This window comes from Pteropus alecto, unplaced genomic scaffold (assembly GCF_000325575.1).
Source record: "Pteropus alecto unplaced genomic scaffold, ASM32557v1 scaffold7, whole genome shotgun sequence".
Classification (NCBI taxonomy): domain Eukaryota; kingdom Metazoa; phylum Chordata; class Mammalia; order Chiroptera; family Pteropodidae; genus Pteropus; species Pteropus alecto.
This window is the reverse complement of record NW_006494614.1, coordinates 9,895,396-9,902,469: the sequence shown is the minus strand read 5'-3', so window position 1 is coordinate 9,902,469 and position 7,074 is coordinate 9,895,396. Positions and strand designations below refer to the sequence as shown.

Genomic DNA, 7,074 nt, shown 5'->3' with positions numbered 1-7,074 from the left:
GTGGGCAGCGAGAATGGGGTGAAGGGTTAAAGAAATACAAAGTATTTGCTAGATGGTCACAGGGATGGGCAGCACGGCATAGGGAATGCAGTTAGTATTAATGTAATGGCTAAGTGGAGAGCCAGAGGAGAGAAAGAGCAATTAGGGGGATCGTTTTATAAACTATATAAATGTCTAACCAATGTACTGTATACTTGAAACTAATAATAAAATAAAATTTAAATAAATAAATAAACCTATTCCCCGACATATTAAGTGAGATAAAAATTCACTAGACTCTGTGTAAGGTATGAATCATTTAGTTTAAAATATATGTATCTATATGTTCATGTACAGATTTTTTTTCCATGTGGAGCCATTATCCTCCGATATTTTCTTCTTACCTTTGGTACTGTCACATTATTTAAAAATTGTTTTTTACAATTAGAAAAAAGCCCTACAAAGCCCTTTACAGTTTGAAAAAAAAAAAAAAAGCTTTTGTAGGAGTATGTAAAAAACAGTGTGGATGAGGACTGGGTTTTTTTTCTGTTCCTATTGATGGAAGTATCTGAGGAATGGGTCTTAAACTCTGAAAAGAGGCTCTTTTAGAAACTTGAACATTAAGGGTAGGTGGAATTAACTTAAAATAAGTTGCGGAGATAGTAATGATATGAGGAGATGCATGTGTTTGTGGTAATCATTTCACTATGTATGTGTATCACTATCATGTTTGTGCACCTTAAATGTATACAATCTTTATTTAAAATAATAAAATATGTTGTGGAGTCATGTATCTTGCATTAAAAGGTATGCTCTTTCTATTTCCAGGTATGATTTGGGGCAGCCAGGTGTAAAGAAGTGTAAGTAAACTGCTTTCTAGCTGGAAGACCTGAGGCAGGACCACGTCAGGCATGGGCAACTATAGAATGTTATACAAAACTAGCTGGCCAGGTCTTTAAAACAGTTGACATGAGTAACTGATGAAGCTGTACTTTGCCTTTCCCTTGGCATTTTTGGGGTACTCTTTTTTGGGGGGTCATTAAGTGAATGTTTATTTAGAGTAAGAAAAAATATTGCAAGAAATTACAAATTTTTAAAAGCTGATGACAACACTAATATGAAATCTGGACTGTAGTTAATATACCAGTATCTGTCCATCAACTGTAACAGCCATACCACACTAATGTAAGGTATTAATATGGGAAACTGTACGTGCATGCAAGGGGGCATATAAGAACTGTGTGCTATCTGCTCATTTTTCTGTAAACCTAAAATTGGGGTACTCTTAAAGAGGCAGGGAAAAGGTTGAGGTCAAAACTACCTTTTCCTGTAGCCAGACTCACAAACATAGTTCTACTTACCCTAAGTTCTAGAATTTAGCTATGTACCATTTAGTAAAACTATCACTTTAATGAATCATTGCTTTAAGGTACCAAATTGTACCCTACAGGCTTGAGAGAGTTAATGGTCTCTTTAAATTGCCAGAGAACTCCAAGGAGTATACCACTGACAGAATCTGACAATTGTTTAATAACTGTAGCTCCTTTTTTTTTTTTACAGCAGAGTTTAATGTGTCATTCTTTGCAGCAACTTCTACTTCCTTTCCATTTAATACATTTTAAAAATTATAGTCTATTCCTCACTACAAAAAAAGAAATAATAATTATGTAAAGTCATAGAGGTGTTAGCAAATACTACAGTGGTAATCATGTTGCAGTATATAAATGTATCAAATCAAAGTCATACATTTTAAACTTACACAAGGTTATATGTCAGTTATAGCTCAATAAATAAATAAAAACGTTACGATCTAACACTTCTTGATTTTTCTCTATAAGAGATAAACTTAGATTGGAAAATATTTTAGGAAAATGGATAAGACTCTCATTTAGAGACTGTGGTTCTTTCATCTTTTCAAAAGTAAACAGACTTCAAACATTTCATTGAAATCACAGTTATATAAAGACTATAGTAAGAAAAATTCAGAATCTTTTTTCAACTTGTTAAAACTTGTCTCAGAAGACAAATCTTTAAAATCAGTAGTCTTTAAGTTATGTTTAAAATAGAGGCACATATGAATTTGTTTCTAATATTTTAACCTTTTCTTAAATGGATCAAATTAGGCTAATTACCAAAGTCTGTAAATAAGGAGTCGAATCATGAAAGATTAGTATATTTTAATCAGATTAATTAGTTTTGTTTTTGACTGTCATAGTAGAGAACTGGAATTGATTTGAAATTAAATTGGTCTATGGCCATGCTACCCTGAACAAGCCCAATCCCTTCTGATCTCAGAAGCTAAGCAGGGTCAGGCCTGGTTAGTACTTGGATAGGAGACCACCTAGGAAGACCAGGTGCTGTAGGTGTAAAAAAATAAAATAAAAAATAAGAGATTGTAAGCTGACAAGGTCCTTGCAATCTATGAGGTCGACCAAAGGTTGCCCCACCTAAAAAAATAAAAATTAAAGTTAAATTAAATTAAATTGTATCTGGGTATGTACGAGTATCTTGAAATTTGTCTGATGAAAAGTATTTTGAAGAAACAAATTCAGAATTATTAAGTCACTTGATAGTAAATATCATCTTATGTTGTGAACTCACTCCCCAACAGATGGTGCTAGTGCTCTTTTGGTAAGAGCTGGTCTAGTTTCCCTTTCTTAAAACGTAAATGACCTCGAAGGTGAAGAGTGATGTGATTTGTATAGAATGTATTGTAAACATTCTTGTGTTGCCCCCAACTTTGGTTATAAGACATCATTTCACATAATTCAGTTGGAGAATCTGTGATTGTATCCTCTTATGAATTTGATTTCTTCCACTATAGCTATAGGAAATAATTTTAAAAGTCATTTATATAATAATGGATATTATTTAACTTTTTCAGAAAAGTCAGCTTAGAAAAGGCCTGTCACTCTACCTATATGTTTCTAAAAGTGACACTGGGTCTTGAAAATGTTGGAGGTGGTTGTTTCTTCTTACGTTAATTATTTTGGCATATGTTTAGTGATGATCAACTGTATATTAAGCATAACACTAGGAACTGGGGATGAAAATAGAAATTATGTCTCCTAACTCTGAAGGACCTAGTCCAATATTTCCTAGACGTAAGTCATTTTCATATATCCTATGAGATTTTTGCGATAATGATGTACTTCTTTGTCATAATATGCTTACTATTTTTCTTTAAATTAGCTCACTTTTATTTTAAAAGAGAATTTTATCACCAATATTAATTTCACCAAAATTAATATCACAATATTAACTTTTAAAGCCTCATAGATGGAAGGTAATCATTATAAAATATCACAAAAACTATAACATGTAAAAACATGTAAAAACAAAACATTCTAGCCCATTACTTTTATCTACCGGGGTTCCAAGCCTGAGGCATGCTCTCTTTAAAAAAGGAAAATTAATCACACAACAGAGAGCTGTTAAGCCATACTAGCGCCAAACTAAAACTTTCTCCCTAGCAAAAACTGTTAAAAGGGAAATAACTCTCCCACTATGCAACTCAATATTTAGTGCTGCATCAGTGTATCACATAAAATCATGGATAGAGCCACCAATGGTAAGTGTCCTACATTTTGGGAGACAGTCTAGCTAGAGAGAGACACACATATAAGCAAATCATTATTATACAGTTTCATTAATACTACATAAAGATATCTCAGAGTACTGTGTAGGACATGATGGAACCATTAGTTCTCTACAGAAAAGGAAGACTGCAAATTATTTTATGGAAAATTGATATTCGAGCTACTTATTGAAGGATGAATATAAATACTAAGAAAAAAAGAAAAACTGCATTTCAGGGCAAGTGAATCAGAGGAGCAAAGACACAGTGTAGCAGGAGTAACATGGTGTGCTGCATTATGGGGGAAGGAAGAATGAGTGCTAGCAAGGTGGACTAAAGATTAGGAGCCAAGTTTGGACACTCTGTATGTATACCATGCCAAGGAGCTTTGGCTTAATTCTTTTGATAATGGGACCTATCAAAGTTTTTAAGCAGGGCATTAAAAAGATCAGATCTGTGTTATATAAGGATGATCCTGACAGAAACACCAAAGATATATTGGAAGAAGTATGGTACAAGTAGAGACTGGTACAAGCAGTTCAGTTAAAAGGTTCTTGCATGTGATGTATTTTCTCTTTGGAAAAAAAAAAAATTCTTAAGTCAGACAGAGAAAGACAAATACTGTATGATCTCACTTATGTCTGGAATCTTAAAAAGAGTTCATAAATAGAGAAAACAGATTGGTGGTTGCCAGAGGTGGGGGGTGGAGTGAGGGGGCACAAAAATGGGTGAAGGTGGTCAAAAGGTACAAACTTCCATCTATAAAAAAATAAATCCTGGGAACATAATATACATCAGGTGACTATAGTTAACAATACTGTATTGTGTGATTGAAAGTTGCTAAGAGAGTAGGTCTTAAAAGTTCTCATCACAAGAAAACAAAAATTTTGTAACGATGTGGTGGATGTGAACTATACTTTTGTGGAAATCATTTCCCAATAGGTATATATATCAATTTATTATGTTACACAGTATGTCCTCACTTGACATCATCAATAAGTTCTGCGACTAAGCGAAACAACCAGTTTCACCATAGGCTAATTGATATAAATAAGAGTTAAGTTCCTATGGCATCTCATCAACATTATAACAAAATGTAAACAAGGAAACAATGTTATTCTAGGACCTGCTGTACACCTTAAATTAATACAATGATATATGTCAATTATGTTTCAATTTGAAAAAAAATTTCTTATCTTTGTCCACCGAAAAGGCTTAGAAACACTGACCAGTCCAGTAACATTCAGCAACACTAGAGCCCAGGCTGTAGTCTCTGAATATCATTTTCTCCTAAAAGGAATCATGCCTTTGGAAGAGTGGCTAATGTCAAGTCTGGGGCAGGAAATGTACAAGATAAGCCTGGAATATCTTGTCACATCAGAAAGAAAGAAACTATCAAAGGATTCTAGGGCCATGTCAAAAGATTCAAAAGATAACACTGGCTAAAGAGAAGATAATTTGAGTATTGATAAGAATAATAAGTTCAATGAATCAAAACATCAAATATTTTTAAATGTACACATTCATAATTATACTAAAAAACAAGCTTAACTGATTACCTTTTGATCCTAATCAAACCTCAGGGTAACCCAAATGGTTGATGAGAAAAAATTTTTTTCTAAAAGTATTTCAGTCAATAAAGAATGATAGAATTAGAATATCGCAATTTTGCAACCTCTAATGAAATAATGTATTTATATAATGACTATAAATGGCTCTAAATTAATACAGAGAAACAATGAGACATTATGTGCCCTCTTGAAGGAAGTTTACATCAGTATACTCTTGCAAAACCATTCAGTCTGATCCAGCTTCTAACTCAGACCTATCTGACATGACTTTCTGTGATAATGGAAATATTCCATTTATGCATTGTCCAATACTGTAGCCACTAACTACATGTGATTATTTAAATTTAAAGTAAAATTTTAAAATCCATTATTTGGTCACACCAGCCACATTTCAAGTTCTCAGTAGCCACATGCTCTAGTTTTATCAGGTTTGTTTTTAAATTAAGTTTATTGGGGTAAAATTGGTTAATACATTTGTATAATTTTCAGATGTACATTATCATTTGACATTTGTATATTCTATTGTGTGTTTACCAGTTTCCTTCAGCTACCATATATTTGATCCCCTTTAACCACTTCACCCTCCCCCTATCCCCCTATTTTTGACCTCTAGCTTTATCAGTTTTAAAGAAGTACAGGAGAGAGAAGAACACATTAACGACATCACAAGGAAGCAATCAACAATATCCACTATGTGGAAATTTATAGGACAAACTAACCAGTTTCATTAAAAAATAAATTGCAAGGAAAAATAAAAAGGAGAGAAGCTGGCGTGAGCTAACCTGGAGAATTTGGTGGCCTCTTGTTTTATGGTCAAGACCTCTTGACACTCAGTGAGCTAGGGGGCTGCTGCTTAATGTGAGGAGAATTGAGAGGGAAAGACAGGTGGAGAGAGGTCAGGGGAAGTGGAGTAAATGGGGAGCAAGAGAGATGGACTGATGTCCAATCATGTTTACTTGTACTCATTCTACTCTGAATGAAAAAGGGGGTAGACCAACGTGGACGAATCCTACATTATGTGGACCAAAAGAAGCCAAATACAGAAGAAAGCATTTTGTCTGACTCCATTTATATGAAGTTCAAGAAGAGTCCAAGTTAATATAAAGAGTACAAGTTAAAGAGTCCAAGTCGATAGAAATCAAAGCAGTGATTGCCTTTGGGGGACTGGAGATTACTGGAAAGGAGAATGAGGGAATTTTCCTGAGGGTGATGAAACTGTTCTATATCTAGATTGGAGTGTTGGTTACGCAGGTGTATATATTTGTCAAAAGTCATCAAATTTTACATTTAAGATATTTGTATTTCACAGAATATGTATTTTACCTTAATAAAAATGTTTCATAATTTTTTTAAATTAGGAAGAGAAGGGGGATCACTGGACAGTATGCAAAAAGCTCTTTTTGAATGAATCTCTCCTTCCCCTCCTGGTGGCCTGTTTAGGTTGCCAGTGTGGGATGTGTGCAGGTGTAACTAGAGGGATATCAGAAGTTTGTTGTGGGCTAGTGGAAGCATGCTTACTTGGCAGAACTCTCTAGTGGGCTTTGGTGCCATGGAGGGGCTACAAACCCCTGTAGAACTTGCCTTCAGGCATCCACAAGAAGCCACAAGCGGGGATGGAGCTGTGGCTGGATGATGGGAATCCGGACCCTGCCCTCTGCAGTCTCCAGCCAGAGTCAATGGTGCGTGCATCTGTCATTGGTCTTTGGTGCATCTCATATTCGTTCAGACTTGTCCTGTTGGCTAGAAGCTGACTTTATATGAAATGGGAACTGCTGCTTTCACAAACACTGACTGAAATTTTCACAAACACCAGCTGCACTAATTCAAGAGAAGTGTCCATTCCTTGACAAGTTTGGCTCGGTTCCAAAGGAGGATGTGGGGATTGAGTCATCTTGGAAGATACTAGCCAAGAGAAAGAATCATCAAAATTTCAGAGTCTGGTGGATA

The 7,074-nt window shown here is 34.8% G+C and overlaps 1 pseudogene; it reads left to right on the top strand.

Moving 5' to 3' along the window:
* The first annotated feature begins 2,226 nt into the window (after positions 1 to 2,226).
* LOC112474810 lies at positions 2,227 to 2,345 on the top strand (annotated as a pseudogene).
* Positions 2,346 to 7,074: the final 4,729 nt, after the last annotated feature.